Source organism: Erinaceus europaeus, chromosome 13 (assembly GCF_950295315.1).
Source record: "Erinaceus europaeus chromosome 13, mEriEur2.1, whole genome shotgun sequence".
NCBI lineage: Eukaryota > Metazoa > Chordata > Mammalia > Eulipotyphla > Erinaceidae > Erinaceus > Erinaceus europaeus.
In genome coordinates, this window is record NC_080174.1 from 4,462,193 (window position 1) to 4,484,510 (window position 22,318).

Sequence of the window (22,318 nt, forward strand, 5' to 3'; positions counted from 1 at the left end):
CCACGTGCGCTTAACCCACTGTACCACCGCCTGACCCCCAGTTCAGAACATTTTTATGGTTTTAGACACGATGCCTTCTCATTAGTATAAGTCACACCGACACAGTCTTGGTGCCTTTGTAGAGGAACCAGAAGCAAGCCTAAGCTTGGCATTTAAAGTTTTAAATTAATTGTCATAATTATTTCCTCTTAAAAATCTGTGTTATCTCCCTGGCCTCCAAAAATCTTTAAGCAAATATCATATTATTTTACACATCATTGAAGTGTTTTTAAATTTTTGATTTAGCATGGCTTGTGAGATGATACGATTACAGGGGGTAGAATTCCACACTGTGCCCACCACCAAAGATAACCGCCGCAGCTCTCAAAGAGTCTTAGAGACAGTTCTATTGTGTTTGCAAGCTCATGTGTTTCAGTTCTCTCTGCTCCACGTATGAGCCGACTCATCCAGCAATTGTCTTTCACCTCCTTGCTTACTTCACTAGACACAGACATTAGACACTGAGCTGACGTGAACGTACATTACACTTGACTTTACATATTATTTGTTGTTATTCTTTTCTTTTTTGCCTCCAGGGTTATCTCTGGGGCTTTGTGTCTACGCTACCAATTCACTGCTCCTGGTGGCTGTTTTTTTCCATTTTATTGGAGAGGACAAAGAGAAATTGAGAGAGGAGGAGAGATAGAGAAGAAGAGAGAAATAAAGAGACACCCACAGACCTGCTTCACTGCTTCTGAAGTGTCCCTCCTGCACGTGGGGAGTGGGGCCTTGAACCTAGATCCTTGCGCAGGTCCTTGTGCTTAGTACTCTGTGCACTTAGCCAGGTTTGCCACTTCTTGGCCTCCTCCTCCTCTGTTATCTCTAACTTACATATTCTAGTTATGCTTCCTTATGATCTATATACAATGACTAACATGTCCTTTTTAACAACCATATACCCTTTTCTGAAACTATTCTTTTAAAAATGTTCTACTATCTTTATTTATTGGGTAGAGACAGTCAGGGGAGAGAGGCAGAGAGATACCTGCAGAACTGCTTTACCACTCACAAACTTTCCTCCTGCAGGTGGGGACCAGGGGTTTGAACCCAGGTCCTTGCACACTATAATGTGTGCTTAATCAGCTGCACCACCTCCTGGCCCCTGCAACTATTCTCTAGCTGACTTCAGTACCAACTTCTTTCAGTTTGTCCTGTGCTGTCTTGACTTTCCCTTCTTTTTATTTATTTATTTACTTATTTCCCCTTTTGTTGCCCTTGTTGTTTTTCATTGTTGTTGTAGTTATTATTATTGTTGTTGTTATTGATGTCGTCGTAGTTAGATAGACAGAAAGAAATGGAGAGAGGAGGGGAAGACAGGGAGCAGGCAAGACAGACACCTGCAGACCTGCTTCACTGCCCTTGAAGCGATGCCTCTGCAGGTGGGGAGCCAGGAGCTTGAACCAGGATCCTTGCACCAGTCCTTGCGCTTTGCGCCATGTGCGCTTAACTCACTGCGCTACTGCCCGGCTCCCTGACTTTCACTCCTGTTCTCCCTTAGCCTCTATCTGCATTTTTCTTACCTACTCCACACCATGTCTCATAACTCTGAGTTCTATTCTTCTTTATCAGAAACGGTGTGACTTTCTGTATGTATAAACCATCACTTGAGCAGAAACACCAAGGGTGTGTATAAGCCAAGAAAATACAACTGCTCTTAAGAAATCTCAAACACAGGGGTTGGGCGGTGGCGCAGCGGGTTAAGCGCACGTGGTGCAAAGTGCAAGGACCGGCGTAAGGGTCCCGGTTCGAGCCCCTGGTTCCCCACCTGCAGGGGGGTCAGTTTACAATTGGTGAAGCAGGTCTGCAGGTGTCTGTCTTTCTCTCCCCCCTCTGTCTTCCCCTCCTCTCTCGATTTCTCTCTGTCTTCTCCAGTAATGACAACAATAATAATAACGGTAACAACAAGGGCAATAAAATGGGGAAAATGGCCTCCAGGAGCAGTGGATTCATAGTGTGGGCACCGAGCCCCAGCAATAACCCTGGAGACAAAAAAGAAAAAAAGAAAGAAATCTCAAACACAGCTATAGCCGAAAAGTTTGACTGAAAACTCCAGGTTTGCCATGGGCGTGTGGCTTCACTGGCTAAGTTTCACAACAGTGAGGACAGACATGTCCAGGTGGACAGACACCTCTGGGAGGAGGCTGTGTGTCCTCCCAGCAGCTCCGGCCTCAGCTCCTACCAACCCCCACTCTAGCCTCTGTCCTCCTCAGTGATTTCCTGGGGCCACAGTGACTCAAATAAGAGATTATTTTTTAGAGGGATTAATGGTTTATAATAAATATGGTTGTTGGTCCATGTGTAACATTTCTCAGTTTTCTGCCAAACACTTTCCCCCAGCCCAGGTCCCCCTCCACCATCAGTCAGCACCAGGACCTGAGAGTAGCCACCTCCGACCCCCAGAGTCCTTCCCTTTGGTGCCATACTCTAAACCCAGTCCAAGTTCGGCTTCGTGCTTTCTCTCCTGCCCCCATCCTCCCCAGCCATGCTCAGTTCTGGCTTATGGTGGTTTGGGGGATTGAACCTGGGACCTCAGAACCTCAGGCATCAAAGTCTGTTTGCATGACTATTATGCTATCTTCCCCACCCTCCCTTTTCTGTTAGTTATTATTAGATGCAAATACAGAGAGAAATTGAGAGAGGCGGGAGAAACAGAGAGGGAGACAGAAAGACACCTGCAGCCCTGCTTCACCACTCGTCAAGCTTCCCCCCTGCAGGTGGGGACCAGGGGATTGAACATAGGTCCTGTGCACTCTAATGAGTGTGCTTAACCAGGTGTGCCACCACCTGCCTTCCCCTTTCTGTCCTCTTCTCAGTGTCTGTCCATGAGTAAGGCCGTCCCATATTCGTCCTGAAGTGACGGCTTTTTAATAGAAAGGCAAAAGTTCTAGGATAGTCTAGTGCCTCCTTCGTCTCTTGTGTTTTACCATGTCAATGGTGAGCTCTCTGGAGGAAACTGCTGCCTTGCACAGACACAGACACAGGGACAGAGGGGCAGGGGCAGAGGGACAGGGACAGAGGGATAGGGGAAGGGACAGAGGGACAGGGACAGAGGGATAGGGGAAGGGACAGAGGGACAGGGACAGAGGGATAGGGGAAGGGACAGAGGGACAGGGACAGAGGGATAGGGGAAGGGACAGAGGGACAGGGACAGAGGGATAGGGGAAGGGACAGAGGGACAGGGACAGAGGGATAGGGGAAGGGACAGAGGGACAGGGACAGAGGGACAGGGACAGAGGGGCAGGGACAGAGGGACAGGGTCAGAGGGACAGGGACAGAGGGACAGAGACAGAGGGGCAGGGACAGAGGGATGGGCAGAGGGGCAGGCAGAGGGGCAGGGACAGAGGGGCAGGGTCAGAGGGACAGGGACAGAGGGACAGGGACAGAGGGACAGGGACAGAGGGACAGGGACAGAGGGGTAGGGTCAGAGGGACAGGGACAGAGGGACAGGGACAGCGGGGCAGGGACAGAGGGACAGAGGGGCAGGGACAGAGGGACAGGGACAGAGGGACAGGGACAGAGGGGCAGGGATAGAGGGACAGAGGGGCAGCGGGTCAGGGACAGAGGGACATGGACAGAGGGACAGGGACAGAGGGACAGGGACAGAGGGGCAGGGACAGAGGGCCAGGGATAGAGGGGCAGGGACAGAGGGACAGAGGGGCAGCGGGTCAGGGACAGAGGGGCAGGGACAGAAGGACAGGGGCAGAGGGGCAGGGGCAGAGGGACAGGGACAGAGGGACAGGGACAGAGGGACAGGGACAGAGGGACAGAGGGGCAGCGGGTCAGGGACAGAGGGACATGGACAGAGGGGCAGGGATAGAGGGGCAGGGATAGAGGGGCAGGGACAGAGGGACAGAGGGGCAGCGGGTCAGGGACAGAGGGACATGGACAGAGGGGCAGGGATAGAGGGGCAGGGATAAAGGGGCAGGGACAGAGGGACAGAGGGGCAGCGGGTCAGGGACAGAGGGGCAGGGACAGAGGGGCAGGGATGGAGGGAAGAACACTCAGCTCACACTCAAGTTTCTACTTGAGTCTGTCTGCCCAGTTCTGCAACTTCTCCATCGACAGACACCCAAGTGTTCCCCCAGGCCCCCCCCTTTCAGTCAGCTGAGCCCACCTGGCGGAGTCTGCAGAAGAGGGCGCCAACTCTAGTCAACAAGTGTGGTGGACCCCTGGGGCCTGAGCCCTGCAGTGGGTGCTCCTGGCTCAGCCCTGTGGCCTTACACCAGGGGCCCGGCTGTCCTCCGATGTCCCACCAGGGGGCGGCATGGAGAAGGCAGCCCACCCCTCTCAGGTGAGCCGGAGGCTAGGCTGTACAGCACCCTCAGACCGGCGGGGGTCACCATCCAGACCCCTGAGGGAGAGGCAGAACCCCTGGCAAAGCCCCAACAGGCAGGTCCGTCCTGGGGACACACTGATGTCACATGTGGAGGACAAAAGCTGGGTGTGGGGAGCCCAGACTGGGGGTGCTGCCCGGGGCTGGATGAGGTGTCTCTAGCCTCTGAGCGGCTGTGAGGCGGGGGGGTGCGCAGCACGGGGCAGGGGGCTCTCACACGCTTGCTGGGGGGCATTTTCTTTTGTGCCGAGCCTCCCGGGGCAGCTGTCCATGGGAGAGGGGGTGTCCTGGCTCCAGGAGAGGGCTGACCCCCTCCCCAACCCCTGGCTGCTGGTTCTGTGTGTCAGGGTCCCGGTCCGCCACAGGCTGGCAAGGTTGGTGGCCCTGGGGAGACTCATCCCCGTGTCCCTCGATGTTCACCCCGCGCCATGTCCAGGGGGCCCAGGAGGCTACAGGCCGGGGCTCTCACTGGCTCCCTTCTGTCCCCTCAGTTGTCCCTGCTTGGTCCTGCTTTGCCTGCCACCTGCCACTGGCTCTGGGTGAGAACTGTCCTGCCTACCAGGAGGACAGAGGACTGAGGACCAGACACCAAAGAGAAGCTTGGGGCTGGGCACAGCATGTGTGGCTGGGTGGGGGCAACCCGCTGAGGGGCTCTGGGAGCAGGAGAGCTTGATCCTAGTTATGGGCACAGTGGGGGAGGTGAGTGTCCTTTTCTGTGCTGTTATGGGATTCCCAGGCAGAGTGATGGGCTCCCCGAGGCTGGGGTGCAGGAAGCCGTGTCTGTGCTGCCAGCAGACCCAGCAGGACCCGTGTCCACAGGAGCCGGGGGCCCCGGACGCCATGGCGCTGCCCTTATACAGTGGCCACCTTCCCACGGTCACTGCGGCCGCCAGCTGCACAGGGGACTGTCTCTTCTGTGTGTGCAGAGAGGACACCTTGTCGGGGTGGTCAGCAGACTCCTGGGCAGAAGGGCAGAGTCTCAGGCCACCGGCCAGGCCACCTGGGTGACAGCAGGAGGAAGCCCCGTGTGTGCTGGGAGGAGGGGAAGGTGGCCACCAGCCACGTTTTTCTTTAATTCAGACGTGAACCTCTGCTTCTCTCTTTAGAAGGGAAGCCTTGCATGCCTTAGTAGCACTGGGGCTACGCACAGACAATCCTGTCACCACAGGTCAACCTTTCCGAACACACGGAGACAGAGGGAACTACAACATCCGGGCCTTCCCCAGGTGCTGTAGGTGCCTCCCATGTGGTGCCTGGGGCCCACTCCTGGGTTGAGCCCGTGACAAGGCACCCCCCGACCTGATGAACCCTCTCATTAGCCAGAACCCTGCTCAGCTCTGGTCACTGCGGGCATCTGGGGCTGGACCCAGGACCCCATGTAGGTAGGGTCTGTCCATCTGTGGCCTCACGACTCCCTGACCCGCAGCATCTTTTTATTATTATTATTATCTTTACTTATTGGCTAGAGACAGCCAGCAATCAAGAGGGAAGGGGGTGATAGAGAGGGAGAGAGACAGATACCTGCAGCCCTGCTTCACCACTCGTAAAGCTTTCCCCCTGCACGTGGGGACCAGGGGCTTGAACCCGGGTCCTTGTGCCCTGTAATACAAGCGCTTAACCAGGTGCGCCACCGTCCAGCGCCCCCCCACCCCAGCATCTTTGGGAGCCAATGAACTTGGACTCAGGAAACAGAAGCAGCCCAGCCAGGGAGGTGTGCAGTGGGTAGAGCACAGGACTTGCACATGTGCGGTCCTGTGTTTGATCACTGGTGCTGTGTATGCTGGAGTGGTAGTCTTGTCTTGCTCTCTCTCTCTCTCTCTCTCTCTATCTATCTATCTATCTATAATATATATATATTTTCCCTTTTGTTGCCCTTGTTGCTTTTTTTTTATTGTTGTTGTAGTTATTATTGTTGTTGTTGTCATTGTTGGACAGGACAGAGAGAAATGGAGAGAGGAGGGGAAGACAGAGAGGGGGAGAGAAAGACAGACACCTGCAGACCTGCTTCACCGCCTGTGAAGTGACTCCCCTGCAGGTGGGGAGCCGGGGGCTCGAACCGGGATCCTTACTCCGGTCCTTGCACTTTGCGCCACGTGCACTTAACCTGCTGCGCTACTGCCTGACTCCCTTGATGATTTGTTTTATGAGATATGAGGAGACAGACAGACAGATAGACAGACAGAAGCCAGAGCATCTCTCTGGTACATGCAGTGCTGGGGATAGAACTGGGAACCTCAGGCATGCGACACCTGTGCTCCAATGGTTGAGCTTTCTCTCTCTCTCCCTCTCTCCCTCTCCCTCTCCCTCTGCCTCTCCCTCTCCCTCTCTCCCTCTCCCTCTCCCTCTCCCTCTCCCTCTCCCTCTCCCCCTCTCCCTCTCTCCCTCTCCCTCTGCTCTCCCTCTCCCTCTGCTCTCCCTCTCTCTCTCCCTCTGCCTCTCCCTCTCCCTCTCCCTCTCCCTCTCCCTCTCCCTCTCCCTCTCCCTCTCCCTCTCCCTCTCCCTCTCCCTCTCCCTCTGCCTCTCCCTCTCCCTCTCCCTCTCCCTCTCCCTTTTCCTCTCCCTCTCCCTCTCCCTCTGCCTCTGCCTCTGCCTCTCTCTCTCTCTCTCTCTCTCTCCCTGTCCTCCCTCTCTCTCTCTCTCTCCCTCTCTCTCTCTCTCCCTCTCTCCCTCTCTCCCTCTCCCTCTCTCTCTTCAACAGATAAACACATTTTGGGTCAGCAGGTAGCTCACCAGGTGCTTGCACATGCTGCATCATGGGTGAAGACGTGGGTTCAACCCTGATATCACAGGGGGCACCACAGAACCAGAGGAAGCTCCTTTGTGAATGGTGGGCCAGCTCTATGTCCTCCTCTTTCCTCCTCCTCCTCCTCCACTACTACTTCTCCTTCTCCTCCTTCTCCTCCTTTTCCTTCTCTTTCTTCATTATAGTTATCAGGGCTTCTCCACTCTGGGATGACTTTTCCAGAAATAGATAGATAGAGAGAGAGAGATATGGAGAAAGCTTGGCCCCAAACTTTCTCCCCCAGTGCTGGATTTGAACCTGGTTGTGTGCATGAGGAAGCAAGTGCCTTCCAGCTGAGCTATCTTGCTAGGCCTCCCTTCCTTTCTCTTCTGCATGTCTCTCTCTGTGTCTCCTGAGATGAGGAGAAAGGACTGTCTGAACATGGTGTGATCTATCACGCACTAGGCCCCTGCACTGTGAGAGGCTCGTGTCTGAATTAAACCTACGCGGACACTCAGTCCTCGAGGCAGGAGCTTCTGGGCAGCTGGTGCCAGCTCCCATCAGGCATGGTCTCTTAGCCATTGAGTGTGCCAGTGGCCTCAGTGTCTGGGGCTCCGGCCAGTCCCCGGTCAGCACCTGAGGGACTTCTGGCAGGCCACACTTGGGGACGCTCCAGGGGTCAGTGCCCAGGGGACACTCGCCCGTAGCACTTCCCCAGGGCACATCAAGGCGTGGGGTCCTGTGCGCAGGTGGACACTGGTTGCTGGCCGGGAGGGGAGGGGCATCTTTGAATCAGGGTCAGGGGAACCAGAAGCAGGCTCTGAGGGGAATGTCTGTTCAGCATGGCCTTGCTGGGCACAGGTGGCTTTTCTGCTTGTTTTAAAACAGTCTCTTAGAAAGGGATTTACTGGGAAGTTGGACGGTAGCACAGTGGGTTAAGTGCAGGTGGTTCAAAGCACAAGGACTGGAGTAAGGACCTTGGTTCAAGCCCCCGCTCCCTACCTGCAGGGAGTTGCTTCACAGGTGGTGAAGCAGGTCTGCAGGTGTCTGTCTTTCTCTCCCCCTCTCTGTCTTCCCTTTCTCTCTGTCCTATCCGACATTGGTGACATCAATAACAACAACAATAACTACAATAAAACAACAAGGGCAACAAAAGGGAATAAATATTTATAAAAAGAGTTTCTCAGTCAACAAGACAACAGTACAGACAAGGCCATAGTCAACTCCACAGTCAGCACATGGACAACACCACAATCGACATCCCAGACTATCTCCATACTCAATCTACAATCAACACCACATGAAACACCACAGACAAGTCCTCAGTCATTACTACAGACAGCACAACAAGACAACACCACAGACAAATCCATAGTGAGCACCACAGGCAACACTACAATGAACACTACAGTCAACACCAAAGCAACTCCATAGTCAAACATGTCAACACCTCAGACGCCTCTTCATTCACAACTCCAGAAATCAGATAACACTGCAGGAAGTACCTCACCTTAGACAACAGGAAGTATCTCACTTTAGACACCTCAGCTCACAGCTCCACACCACAACACGGTCACCCCACAGAAGCACACCACACCTCACAGCCCAGCCTCACCCGACCGCCTGAGTTCTGACAGAGGGGCCACCTGGGGGGACGACTGGACCCCTGGGCCCCTAAGAGTGACAGTGTTTGTTTGGACAATTCTCAATCCGTTCCTTCCGACCGGGATGAGGGGCTCCGCGGAATGTACACAGAACAACCCCAGGATATTTACATGGTGCACAAACAGCCGGCCGCGCTAGCCACACACCGGCTTCATAAACACGGCCATTAGTGCGTTGTCGGGTGTGGACAGTGGGTGATGGATGGCTGCTGGCTCAAGCTGAGCCTTAGCCAGCCCCGAGTTTGCTGACACGGTGTCCGCAGTTATGGGGGTCTGACCAGGAGGGGAGCTCCAGAGCCACTGAGGCCCAGATGCCGGGCCCAGGCCTCCCTGCTCCATCCCGTCACTCCAGAGCTAGTCTGTCGTCCCCTGTTGCTGGGACTGTGGGATCTGCCCCAGGCCTTGCCACACCCACTCTGCCCCTCCGTCCCTGCCCCTCTGCCCTTATCCCTCTGTCCCTGTGGCCCTTCCCTGTCCCTATTCCTCTATCCATGTCTGTCTGTTCCTGTCCCCTTGTTCCTTCCCCCCAGTCCCTCTCCCTCTTTTCCTGCCTCTCCATCTCTCTGCTCCACTGTCTCTCTGTCTCTCTGTCCCTACCCCACTGTCCCTGCTCCATCCCTCTATCTATGCCCTCTGTCTATGCCCTCTGTCTGTGACCTCTGTCCCTGTCCCGCTGCCCCACTGTCCCAGTCTCTCCCTTGGCCATGCTGAGCTGCTGTCTTGGGGGGCTGCATCCTCACCTCCTGGGGATGGTGGGTCTTGTCCTCCCCAGGACACACCCATGCAGGGGTGGGGCCCGTGCGGAGCCACACTTCTGACCACCTGACCCTGAGGATGCTGGGAAGGGGGAGCCTCAGCCCCTGACTGGGCGGCCCAGCAGTCTGAACGCCAGCCCCACCTGTCTCGTCGTGCAGCGTCCTGCCACACCCACTCTGGGGGCCGATGGTGGCGTGAGCTGTGCTCCTGGACTGACCAGCGTGGCTGGGCCCGGGAGCTGTCCTGTGCGTGCTGTGGGTCTCTGAACAGAGCAGTCCTGCAGCTTAGTGCTCCCAGCCTGCTCTGGGGGCTAGTGGGGATGTTCCTCACCGTGATTCTGTCCCCAGGCTTGGGGACCGCTCAGCAGGTGGGGCACATGCTAGGTTGGTGCCCAGACACCACACGGGAGGTGCCGTGGCACCAGGAGAAACTCCAGCCTGTGGTCCTTCCCTGTATTTGAAGGAACAGCTGCCCTGGGGCTGACACTGCTTAAGCAGGAGGCCTCAGTTCCACACAGATGACGAACAAACACACATACAACGAAAGGATGGAAGGGACTCCTTCCTAGAGGCTCGGTCATTTCAAGATGTCCTTGTACCATGGGAGTGACCAGGGTGACAGGGGCTGCTGCCTGAGGTCCAGGCCGCCACGCTCTGACAGGGAACAGATGTGGCTGGGCTGCAGGGCACTGCTTCTCCCAGCAGATCACAGCGCCTGCTAGGAGCCACAGCTGTGCCTGTCACTCAGGACCAGGGGTTGGAGGCCTGGAACGGGGGGTATTTCACTGCGGGCTCCACAGTGCCCTGGGCCCCTGCTGGTGGTCCTGTGTGCCCCTCAAGGTGACTCCGCTGTGTCTCTGCTGATAGCTCTCTGTGTTTTTGTTGGTGGCCTTCTGTGTCCTTGCTAGTGGTCCTCTGTATTCCTCCTGGTGGCCTGTGTCCCTGCGGGTGGCTCTGTATCTCTCTTGGTGGCCCACTGTGTCCTGTGATCATTTCCCCACAGGCTCCACTCTGAGAGGGTCATATTAACAAAGGCATGGGGTCCTGAGGATAGGAGGGGACAGCCTGCCTGCCAGGATGCCACTGCAGAGAGAGGACAGGCCGTCTCTTGGGGGCAGAGCTTGTTTTCCTTGACCATGGGGGGTGCCCCCACCCCAGTCGGTGCTTTCAGGACACCCTCATGAGTCTCCTTTCCTAGATGGGCTGGGAGACGGGTGCTGAGAGGCCCAGGGTCCGGGTCTTGTAGTGACCACCTGCGTGTGGCACAGGAACACATTCCTGCGAGCAGCTGGCTGGCAGGGCTGGGAGACGGTGCACCCAGTCGGGCTCACACCTTGTCACGTGTGCAGGCTGGGTTCCAGCCCCTGAACCCCGTGGGAGTCCCATAGCACCAGGGAAAGCTCCAGTGCTGTGGTGTCTCTGCCTTTCTCCCCCCCCCATCAAAAACAAAAAGGAACAATGAAAACACTGGCCTAGGAGCCATGGAATTGCACGAGCAGGACGCTGCACGAGACAGGTGGGGCTGGCGTTCAGACTGCTGGGCCACCCAGTCAGGGGCTGAGGCTCCCCCTTCCCAGCATCCTCAGGGTCAGGTGGTCAGAAGTGTGGCTCCGCACGGGCCCCACCCCTGCATGGGTGTGTCCTGGGGGAGGACAAGACCCACCATCCCCAGGAGGTGAGGATGCAGCCCCCCAGGCAAGGATGTGTCTCCCCAGGAGGTGAGGGTGCATTTCCCACAAGTGAGGACACAGCTCTCACCCCAAGGAGGTGAGGGTGCAGCCCCCCAGGTGAGGGTGTGTACCCCCAGAAGGCAAGGGTGAATCTCCCACAGGTAAGGAGGTGAAGATATCTCTCCCCCAGGTGAGGAAGAGGCTTCTCACCCTCAGGAGGTGAGAACAGGCCCCTAAGGCCCCCCAGAGGAGGATGTACCACTGCGGACCCCCAGGAGGTGAGGAAAAAGCCGCTCCCCGGGAGGTGAGAATGCAGCCCCCAGGTGCGGACAAGGCCCACCATCCCCAGGAGGACAAGACCCTTACCCCTAGGTGGTGAGAACATAGCCCCCCCCCCCCCAGTGTGTTAGGGGACAGCTGCACTGTCACACGGAACAAGGAGCTGGTGAGACTTGTCAGGAAGATAGATGGGTGCCCTTTCTAGAGTGACGTGTGTGGCAGGCCTGGGGGACAGGAATGGGGGGGCTGGGGCTGGGGGGCAGCACCCTGACCCCAGCTCTGGACTGGTGGGTTCACAGGGACTGGTCATATCCGGGCCTTTGTTCTGCCCAGAGAGTTTGGGGATTCCAGGGACTTCCCGGCAGGCTCAGCGAGGTGGGTGCAGGCCCTAAACTGCGGCAGCCTGTGCATTTTGTCTTCAGAGGGAGGCAGTGGGGGGCTGCGGGGGCAGAGTCTGGGCCCCCAGAGCCTGCTGCCTGCAGGCCATGGCTCCTTGAGCCAGCCTGCCTGCCCTGGGCAGGCGTCTGGGCCCCCCCTGCAGACCTGCCTGCTGGGGGCGCTATGTGCGGACAGCTGTCCACATAGGCTGCCCCTGGGTTTTCCAGGGACTTCTCAGACTGACTTCCCACAGGATTCCAAATAGAGGAAAGCCCCGGAGAAGCCAGGCGCCCCCAGGGCACGGGCACGGGGTGACCGCCAAGGCGGCTGGGCTGGGCTGGGCTGAGTGAGTTCTGCGTGCTGTGCTCACATGGTCTCAGGATTCCCGCATGGCCTTTGAGGCCAGACAGACAGGTGTCATCACGGCCACTGAGAGCTGGGCCACCAAGGGGGGCAGGGAGCATGCTGAGTCACAACAGGGTGTCCCTGGGCCCTGAACCTGGGCCATAGCAGACAAAGCTCCTGGGCTGGGGCGATCTGGCTCTTTCCCGGGACATTAGGACACGTGCAACACCAGGAACAGCCGCTCTCCATGTAGACCCACCAAGCTAGTGTACGGGAACCCTGAGACTTGGCAGAGCTGCGACTTTGGGCCTTGCGTCTCTCCTGGGACGACTCCCACAGCCCCCTTTTCATTCATTGTCCTGTCACCACAGGAGCATGGAGGGGAGCGGCTCCTGTGTCAGGGGTCCCTCAGTCCTGCAGTTCATCTGCCGCTGCCAGAACTTTCCATCCACACCTTGCTGTCCCGATTGAACCACTGCTCCCGACGTTGTCTGGGGTCCTGGAAAGGCCCTGGGGCCTTAGTCCCAGAGACGTTGTTTGAGGCTGGGGGTACACTGTCGGTGGTTTGGCCCCAGCAAGGGGCCAAGGAGTGTGCTGGTGCTGGTGTGCACTGTGTACAGGATGGGAATGATAGTGGTGGTGATGGTGTGGTGCTAGTGATGGTGTGGTGCTAGTGATGGTGGTGGTGCTAGTGATGGTGGTAGTCATAGTGATGGTGGTGGTCATAGTGATGGTGTGGTGCTAGTGATGGTGGTGGTGCTAGTGATGGTGGTGGTGCTAGTGATGGTGGTGGTGCTAGTGATGGTGGTGGTGCTAGTGATGGTGTGGTGCTAGTGATGGTGGTGGTCATAGTGATGGTGGTGGTGCTAGTGATGGTGGTGGTGCTAGTGATGGTGGTGGTGCTAGTGATGGTGTGGTGCTAGTGATAGTGGTGGTCATAGTGATGGTGGTGGTGCTAGTGACGGTGGTGGTCATAGTGATGGTGGTGGTCATAGTGATGGTGGTGGTGCTAGTGATGGTGGTGGTGCTAGTGATGGTGTGGTGCTAGTGACGGTGGTGGTGCTAGTGACGGTGGTGGTCATAGTGATGGTGGTGGTCATAGTGATGGTGGTGGTGCTAGTGATGGTGGTGGTGCTAGTGATGGTGGTGGTGCTAGTGATGGTGGTAGTGCTAGTGATGGTGGTGCTAGTGATGGTGGTGCTAGTGATGGTGGTGGTGCTAGTGATGGTGGTGGTCATAGTGATGGTGGTGGTCATAATGTTGATGTTGGTGGTACTAGTGATGGTGGTGTTGCCAGTGGTGCTAGTGGTGCTAGTGATGGTGGTGGTGCTAGTGATGGTGGTGGTGCTAGTGATGGTGGTAGTGCTAGTGATGGTGGTAATGATGGTGATGGAGGAGATGGTCATGATGGTGGTGGTGACAATGACAGTGGTAGTGGTGATAGTAGCAGTGTTGATGATGGTGTTGTTGATGGTGGTGCTGGTGGTGATTTCAATCATTACAAAGGTTGTGATGACAGGGATGGTAGTGGTGATGGTGATGGTGGAGGTGACAATAATGGTGGTGATGATGATAATGGTGGTGGTGGTGATGGTGATGGACGTGATGATGGTGGCGATGGTGGTGTTGGTGATAGTGGTAGTGTGATGGTGGTGATGTTGGTGATATTAATTATTACGAAGGTTGTGATGACAGGGATGATAGTGATGATGGTGGTGATGGTGATGGTCATGATGATGACAATGGTGGTGATGGTGGTAATGGCGGTGATGATGGTGATGGAGGTGGTGGTGATGGTCATGATGATGACAATGGTGGTGGTGGTGGTAATGGCAGTGATGATGATGGTGAAGGTGATGGAGGTGGTGGTGATGTTGGTAGTAGTACTGGAGCTGATAGTGATGGTGCTTGCAGTGGTGATGATGGTGATGAAGATAGTGGTGACAATGGTGATGGTAACCTTGATCTCTAATCTAGACTTTACAAGTTTCATCTTGCTGGGACTTGGGAATCATGTTCTAGAATGTTCCTGGGGAGCCTGATGTGAGGGTGCATGTGGAGGAGTCAGATGGACCCTGAGTACATGCAATGGTCGGGTATCCTCTGGGATGTATTCCCACTGGTTCCTTAGAAGAGGGACCCTTTCAGAGCAGGTCTTCTCAGCTGGGATCTGAGAGGTGCTGGAAAGGCATGCATGCTGTCATGATGGACAAGTGGCAGGGACTGTGGTATCTAGAAGGGGGAGCAGTTCTTCAGCTCTGAGGACTCTGCCAAGTAGGACAGCGGCCTGGGGGCTCAAGCCCCCCGTGAGTGTGTGTGTGCCTATGCTTCTGTGCACCTGGTGAACTGTGCGCTTTGGGGTTTTTATACCTGGTGTCCCGTGTCCTGGTGTCTGGTGTCCTGGTATCCTGTGTCCTGGTGTCCCATGTGCCTGGTGTCCCATATGCCTGGTGTCCTGTGTCCAGGTGTCCTGTGTCCTGGTGTTTCATGTGCCTGGTGTCCCATGTGTCTGGTGTCCCATATACCTGGTATCCTGTGTCCTGGTACCCCATGTACCTGGTGTCCTGTGTCCTGGTGTCCAGTGTCCTGGTGTCCAGTGTCATGGTGTCCTGTGTCCAGGTATCCCATGTGCCTGGTGTCCCATGTGTCTGGTGTCCCATATACCTGGTGTCCTGGTGTCCAGTGTCATGGTGTCCTGTGTCCAGGTGTCCCATGTGCCTGGTGTCCCATATACCTGGTGTCCTGTGTCCTGGTGTCCTGTGTCCTATGTCCTGGTGTCCTGTGTCCTGGTACCACATGTGCCTGGTGTCCTGTGTCCTGGTATCCTGTGTCCTGGTGTCCAGTGTCATGGTGTCCTGTGTCCAGGTGTCCCATGTGCCTGGTGTCCCATGTGTCTGTTGTCCCATATGCCTGGTGTCCTGTGTCCTGGTACCCCATGTGCCTGGTGTCCTGTGTCCTGGTGTCCTGTGTCCTGGTGTCCAGTGTCATGGTGTCCTGTCTCCAGGTGTCCCATGTGCCTGGTGTCCTGTGTCCAGGTGTTTTGTGTCCTAGTGTCCCATGTGCCTGGTGTCCCATGTGCCTGGTGTCCTGTGTTCCTGATGTCCTGTGTCCTGGTGTCCCGTGTGCCTGGTGTCCTGTGTCCCAGGTGCCTGGCATCCTTGTCCCTGTGCTGTTCTGGAAAGTGAGCACACCCTGCACAGACCCCCAGCTGAAGACACAAGGTCTGCATGTCTACATTTTCTTGATCTGGTGAGCTTGGCTAGTTTGCTGTCTGCTGTCAGGTAGGACAGGCGGACAGGATGTCTGTCCTCTCTCGGCACCTGCCCCTCAGGGACACAGTCCTGCACACACAGGGCTCCGTCACGTCCGGCTACAAGCTGTGGCTCCTTTTTCCATCAGCAGTTTGCTAGCTGAGGGCAGGAAGGGAGGTGAGCTCACAGCTGCCCCCTCAGCAGAATGGCCCGTGTGCGGCCAGGGGCAGCCAGAGCCAGGCCAGGTCTATCTTGGCTTCCGCCCCAGCAGGCTTCGCGCCAAGATAAATGTGCTGTAACCGAGGGTGACTCAGCCTCTGCAGGGTGACTCCTGAGCACCAGAGAGAGGCCTGGACCCGGCACCATAGAAAGGACGGCTGTGACTGAGGGAGCCCAGCTGTTCCAGGTAGCCTGGAACTTAGGGAAGTCCACAAGTGGACAAGCCCAGATCAGTCCACGAGCGGACAAGCACGTGGCCACAGCTCTGCCTCGTGTGGGAGGGGCCTGACGTGGCTCTGACGCTTGTCCCTAGGCGTCCTGATGGTCACCTCAAGTGTCTCAGCTCGGAGCCTTCCCAGCAGCACATGGGCCTGACTCCCGGGACGCAGGTGGGCCTCCTCTCTGTCCAGGGATTTCCCTGGGGTGCTCTTGCGGGACCACAGAGGAGACTGTTTCCACCACACTGACGGTCGAACCCACGCACCAGAGCTCACCAGGTCCCTGCTGAGGGGCGAGGTGTGGCCTGGTGTAGAGGCTTTTGGGGAGTGAAGTTCAGGGGAAGGGGCCTCACAGAGGCCTCAGAGCATGTGTGTGCCACCACGGCCAGCACAGGCTTGGCGTGACACAGGCCGAGGGCCACCGCGGCCAGCTGTGGGGACACGCTGCCTTCCCCTGAGGAGTCTCGGTTGAGCTCAGGCCACGTGCACAGAGTAGACAGCACGCACCACTGTGCCACATACCTGTTGTATACACACACACACACACACGCGCGCGTGTCACCCTCATGTACACGTGTCAGAGCACAAGCAAACACCACACCAGAAACATGCACACACAACACACACACATTTACACAGCACATGCATGCACTCCACACAACGACATGTGCATGGGCTCACACAGCATACCCGCATGCACTCTACGTGCTACACACATGTGTGCGCACAAGCACTCACACAGCATGATGCAGGTACTTCCCACAGTGCACACAGGTGCCTCAGCCGGCTGGGCTTGAACAGGTGGGCAGTCGCAGCCTGGCTGAGCGCAGGCCGTGGACTCTCCCTCCTGAGCCGCACTTCCCCGCCGGGGCCGGCCCAGAGGGCATCACGCCCACTCTGATCCTCCCCTCCTGAGCCCAGGGCCAGCCTGCTCACACTCATGCACAGAAGTGAGCAGGCCAGCTGTACCAGGCCTTATTATTATTATTTTTTTAAAGACTTTTATTTATTTGTTAATGAGAAAGGAGGAGAGAGAGAGAACCAGACATCACTCTGGCACATGTGCTGCCGGGGATCGAACTCAAGACCTCATGCTTGAATCCAAGGCTTTATCACTGCGCCACCTCCCGGACCACTGCTAGGCCTTCTTTACATCAACTACCATCACTCTGTTGTTCTGAAGCTGGGGTATTACATGACTTCACTACTTCACACTTTTTTTTTTTTTTTTTACAAAGAGAGAGTGGCCCCAGAGTTTCTCTCAGTACCAGGGCACATCTTCTGTGGTGGTGGGCTCAGGGTGGGCTGTGCACACAGCCAGACAGGCATCCCACCCGGGGAGTGTTCCCCAGCCCTGTTGCGGGGTCTGTATTGGGTCTTCCTGGGAGCAGAAGGTACAGTGCTCATAGGCTGTTTTCTGTGAGTTTCACTGACTTTCAGGATCAAAAACCCTCTGCTCACTTCACAGACCAGCGGCTCTTCAGTCAGGCTTCCAAGCCCGCGTGTCCTGTCCCCTCTGCTCACGTCGCCCTGTACATGGCACAGGGTGGGCTCCCGTGGGCTCTCTGGCCCTGCTTCCTGGAGGAGCCTGGTGGGCACACTGTAAGTGCTGGCAGTCCCCAGGTTAGGAAGGGAGCAGGCCCCAGTGTACACCCTCGTTGGCTCGGCTGCTCTGAGCCCTCCTGAGTGAGCATGTGTTTGCTCTCTGCTCAATGAAGCTGGGTCTGCCCACTGGGGCTGGCTCAGGCTGGGGTGGATGGCGGACGACAAGGCCTCGCTTGGGCCTGGACTGGATGGGAAGTAGCTCCTCCGGCCAGCAGAGCCCCTTCTTTCTGGCCTGAGCTCTGCTGGCCGGAGTCAGACGCTGCTAACTGGTGCCCGGCGTCCGTCCCCACAGGCCAGGGCTGGGAATGCGCAGGTTGGGCAGGCAGCCAGCTGGGAGGGGCAGCCCCCAGGCCCACTTTGGCTCCGATCCACATGCCTCCCCCCTGCTGTGGGCACTGTAGGGAGGTCAGGGGGGGGGGCAGGGTCAGCCACAGCAGGAGGGAGGCCATGGTTAGCCTGTGAGCAAGAGATAAGGCCACCCTCCAGCTCTCGGCAGATAAGTGCATCTGCAGATAACTGCTCCCTGGCCCGGCAGCCTCAGTCTCAGCTGCTGGCCTGGCCTGTGTCCAGGGTGTGTCAAAGGATTGGCCAGGGAGTGTCTGTCCAGGGAGCCCAGGCTGCAGGCCCAGCCCACAGCTTGGCCACCGGCCACCCCAGGGCAGATGAGCCAGCAAGCTGTGCTCACTGGGCAGTTCATCTCTGCCACCACCACCTGGGGAGCAGGGTCTCCACACCTGCTTGCCGGGCACACAGGGGGCACCCACCTGGCCAAGGAACAAGCCCCCCAGCCCAGCAGGTCAGGCCATTTCCCTCCGGGGCCAGCAGGGAGGGCTGTGGCCGGGCCAGGGTGCTGCTCGAGGTGGCCAACACGCAGTGAGCAGGAGCAGTGATGGCTTGACAGGAGGCTGAGAGAAGCTGTGTGTGTGTGTGTGTGTGTGTGTATGTGTGTGTGTATGATGAGCAGATGCACTTTCTGTGGCTCCTGTAACTGACACGGAATCTGCACTGCTGAGGTCCCGGATTCCAGCACGGTCCCGAGAATGAGCTGGGTTCCCCTAGGCCCTCTTGCATGAGCACTTCTCTCTGCCTGCCTGTCTCCCCCTCTGTCTTCTCTCTCTGCTTCCATCTTCCCCTCTCTCCTGCCTACTGTCTGTCCCTCTCTGTCTATCTCTCTCTCTCTCTCTCCCTCTTTCTCCCTGTCTGCCTGACACTCCCTTCCTGTCTCTCATTGTCTTTCTACCTTTCTGTCTGTCTCTTCCTCCCTCTCTGCCTTTTCCTCCCTTTGTTTCTTTCCCTCCCTGTTTTTCTTCCTTATACTTTCTCTCCATCCCTTTGTCTCTGTCTCCACCCTCTCTGTCTCTCCCTCCCTCTCTGTCTCTTCCAGCCTGTGTCTGTCACTCTAACAGTGGAAGTGAGGCTCAGTTGGTAGCTTGGGGAGAATGCTCGTGTGGAGAGCCTGAGTTTGTGCTCCCTCCTTCAGGAAGCAGAGCCCCCTTCTTCAGCCTCTGAGTGTGCACGCACACACATGCTCACACACACATGCACGCACACACACATTCATGTCCCTGCACATGTGGCTGGGTAGACAGGCGTTCCTACTTCATTGTGACTGTCCCCAGTAGGCCAGAGTGGGGTGGGGGAGTCTGAGAGGGCTCTCATTCCCTGAAGCCCTGTAAGGGGGCTCACCACAGAGCAAGGGGAGGCCCTCAGGTGAGCACTTCTAGTTCCATGGGTCACTGGGGACCAGCTCGGACCCCTGGCAGAGGGCTCTGCCTGGAACTGTCCCTCTGGCAGGATGAAGCAGCGACACCAGCCCAAGCCTGGAGACACCTGAAGCATGGGGGTGCCATCAGCCATGTACTCATGGCTCCCTGGGTCGACCTCCCTTCCCGCTGGAGACCTGCCGCCTTCAGCACCTAGGTGAGCAACCTTGGCAGTGGGGAAACAGTTGGTATGGCCCCCTCGTGGCCTCCTGGTAGCTGTGTGGCTTGGAGGTCAGGGCTCAGAGGATGGAATAGTGGACTTGCCTGGGTGCTGGACTCATGGTGGGCTTGGGCCTCAGGTGACCTGGCTCTGGGTCCCAGTGGCTCTGTGACGCCCCCCCCTCCAAACACTGCCCTGGAGCCAACACTACTGTGAGCTGGCCAAGAGCCTCCCAGGTCACCTAGCAGTTTCAGATGGGGAAACTGAGACTCAGAGCTGGACCCCTGAAGAGAAGGCATCAGTCCCTGGGACTTCTTTGCGGGGATAGTTGTTGGCAGGATTGACCTTGGATGGGGCTTGGAGGCCACAGGGTGGATGCCCAGCCAGGGGTGGTTTGCTCCGCGGCTGACTTTACGTGTGTGTTGGTCTGTTACTGAGAGTCTGTGGTCACTGCCCTTCCCTGTCTGTTCCCAGGATGCATGGCCACCCGGTGGAGGAGGAAGGCCCTGAGCAGACGAAGTGAGAAGGGCTGAACGTGGCCACACGAGCGCCACAGCCGCCTGGGCTGCAGGGGACATGCAAGGCAGAGGCACCAGCCAGGGGTCGTGGCCACGGGCAGCACAGGCCCCAGAGAAGAAGGGCCCCCAGAGATGAATGGACCCCAGAGAGACAACAGGCCCCAGAGAGATAAAGGGCCCCAGAGAGACAAAGGGCCCCAGAGAGACAAAAGGTCCCCAGAGATACTGCAGGCTCCCAGAGAGATATAGGCTCCTAGAGAGACCACAGGGCCCCTGAGATAGATACCACATGATCCCCAAAGAGACCCTGAGACCCTCAGAAATGTCCCAGGGCCTCCTGGGGAGACCAGAGGGTCCCCAGAGAGGGCCGGCGGGTGCTGAGGCAGCCTCTCTGTTTGGCAGTTAATCCAGGGGAGGAAGTCATTTATCCAGTTTGATTAGGGAGACAGGGAGGGACTGCTGGCCGTACTACTAGCTGGAAATGACAGTCCAGGCTTTAAGGAAATGTGCTCACTCGCATTTGAGCGGTGTTTACATTTCTCTGGAAACACAGACAAGTCCTCTCCAGTCTTGGGGGGCTAGCACTTCCTGGACTCTCACTGGAGGTCTTACAGCCCCTGCACTCACCACTGGGCAGCCTGGCTGGGCTGCCTGCCATCAGGGACATCACTCCAACCACTCAGAGAGGGGCCCTGGTTCCTCAGAGCTTAAAAATGAAAGGTAATTCCGTTTTTATTTGCTTTGTTTCTATTTTTAAAATTTTTATACCTGTAGACCATGCACCGACAACCAACACGCACACGTGCACACACGTGCACACACGTGCACACAAGTGCATCAATGCACTCACAACACACCCTCCCACAAGCAGTCTCACTCACATATGCACACACATGTTCTCATGCACTTGTCCGTGCTCAGACTCCTTCACACACTCCTGCACCTGAATGTCACGCCCAGCTTCCAGAGCTGAGAGGGCGTCCACCCAGGCCCACTCGGGGGCCACTTCTGAGCTGGATTCTGGCTTCGCTCCCACACTGGCCTTTGGACGTGAGAGCCCATGGGGGTGTGGGAGAGGGTATGGGTGAGTGCCCTTCATGCCATGGTCTCCTTCCTGGGAACACACATTTGGGGACATCTGGGTTCTCTTTCTCAGAAGGCCACCTCCCTGGGCTCTGTCCAGTCCCTGCTGGCCGGCCTGGTGACCATTGTAAGAGGAGGAGGGAGGCTAAGTTCCCTTCCCATGGGTCTGACGCAAAATTCTCATAAAAAAAAGTCACTAGGAAACTTGCGTGATGGGTATGCGGTTTCCCAGTCTTCCTTTATTAAGTTCTGAGGTTGGATGCATGCAGAAGTGAAATTGAAAGAGGAAGCTCGGGCCAGGCACCCGAGGGCCCTGGAGAAGTTCCCAGAAGCCCCTCCGTGTGGGAACCCTCTCCTCTTAAACCTGATACGGTTGACGAACCCCTGGGCCAGTCTCCTGTGGATCCTCTGGGAGAGCCAGGTGTGGCCCTCACCCAGACTCCTCCCGCAGCGGGCTCCCTCTGTGCTCCAGTTCCCACTTCTCATGGGCTCCTGTGACATCCTTGTGCCCCCATGCCACGTCCCCTGTGTGCAGACGCGGTGCAGCAAAGTGTCAGAGCCCCCAGAGTGTCACTGTCCCCGACAGCCACTGCAGAGGAGTCATGGGAGTTTGGTATGGGGTGGACACTGACTGGGCCTTTACACTCAGGAGTCCCCAGCTGCAAACACTGTCCAGCCTCTATTTGTGTTGGCCAGTGTTCCAGCTCTGGTGACTCAGGCGTGGCCTCCTGCTCTCAGGTCTGCTCCCGTGCGCCAAGGGAAGCCGCACTTCCTCGCAGAGGGGAGATCTGCCATGCACCCCATGACTTAGCTGTGGCCTTTGCAAACATCCCCACAACTTCCATGGACACTGTTGCTGATGTTGTGGACAGGACAGGGCAGGGACGGGGGGTCTGGTGCTTTGAGCAGCACAGACAGGAAGCACCATGCACATTCTGAAGGGTTTGGGGAGGTAGCTGCACTTGGCGGGGGGCTGTGGGGATACAGGTGACTTCAGAGAGTCAGTGAGAAGCAGCTCTGGGGACAGGGCAGGAGTGAGGAGAAGATAGACATGTGGGCAGGGGGACTGCTTGTCCTTCCTCCCCTCCTTCCCTTCTTCCTTCCTCTTTTTTCTTTTCTTTTTTTTTTTTTCAATTCTATGCTGAATAGTAAAGGTGATAGTGGCCAATCATGTCTTGTACCTGACTGAAATGAGAAACTTTTAACTCAGCTATTAAAAATGGTGAATTCACCTTCTTCACCCATCTTTCCTTTTCCTATTCTCTCTCTCTCTCTCTCTCTCTCTCTCTCTCCCTTTCTTTCTTTCTTCCTTTCTT

At 56.7% G+C, this 22,318-nt stretch overlaps 1 long non-coding RNA gene across 1 annotated transcript; it reads left to right on the plus strand.

Moving 5' to 3' along the window:
• The first annotated feature begins 18,177 nt into the window (after positions 1-18,177).
• LOC132542466 (uncharacterized) lies at positions 18,178-20,647 on the plus strand. The gene is made up of 3 exons (XR_009553476.1): positions 18,178-18,274; positions 19,273-19,398; positions 19,876-20,647. It is a non-coding gene; the product is annotated as an uncharacterized LOC132542466 (long non-coding RNA).
• The last annotated feature ends 1,671 nt before the right edge of the window (positions 20,648-22,318 follow it).